The following is a 993-nucleotide window of genomic DNA, read 5'->3' as shown; positions in this document are numbered from 1 at the left end:
CCCTAAACCCCAAACCCTAAACCCTAAACCCCAAACCCTAAACCCTAAACCCTAAACCCTAAACCCTTACACTATCTCCCATACACTCGAGAATATATATTTCTCCTTTTCTGTTTCTTAAAACCCTCCCAAAACCCTGATTCATAAACAATAAACCCTAAACCCTAAACCCTAAACCCTAAACCCTAAACCCTAAACCCTAAACCCTCAACCCTAAACCCTAAACCCTAAACCCTAAACCCTAAACCCTAAACCCTAAACCCTAAACCCTAAACCCTAATATATTGTCTATAAAGGGAGAAATATAATAAAAAATAGTTTTGTTTTGTTGCTGCTATAGAGTTGCTGAGGTGTACATACACCCCAACTAAACATTTGCTCTTAAACAAAAAAAAAGAAATTTTTGGGGCTTTGCATGCATGCAGCAACAAAAATAAACAAAAAAAAACAACAAATAACACAAATTAAATACACACTAACTCCAGCAGCAGCAGCAGCAGCAGCAGCAACAGCAACAGCAGCAGCAGCAGCAGCAGCTGTGGCAGCCGACTAAGGGGGGGCCCCTCTCGTGCAGCAGCAGCAGCAGCAGCAGCAGCAGCAGCTGCTGCTGCTGCTGCTGCTGCAGCAAAACCCCACAAAAGCTGCTGCGTTGAGGTGTCTGTACACCTAAAATTATAAAAATAAAATAATTTTTATTTTTAAATAAAAAATAAATTATTTTACCTTTATCTATCTGTCCCTGCTGCAGCAGCAGCAGCAGCAGCAGCAGCAACAGCAGCAGCAGCAACAGCAGCAGCAGCAACAGCAGCAGCAGCAGAGAATCCTGTTTACAGTTATCTATACACTTCAACATATAGTTTTTTATTTATTATAAAAAATAAATAAAAAATAAATATAAAATAAATAAATAAAAAAAAATAAATAAAAAATAATATAACAACATGTATGCGGTGTCTGTACACACCAAATAAAAACAATAAATTAATTAAAAAA

Source organism: Eimeria mitis, genomic scaffold, assembly GCF_000499745.2.
Source record: "Eimeria mitis Houghton genomic scaffold, Emh_scaff981, whole genome shotgun sequence".
In the NCBI taxonomy this organism is placed as follows: Eukaryota; Apicomplexa; class Conoidasida; order Eucoccidiorida; family Eimeriidae; genus Eimeria; species Eimeria mitis.
This window is presented reverse-complemented; position numbering follows the sequence as displayed.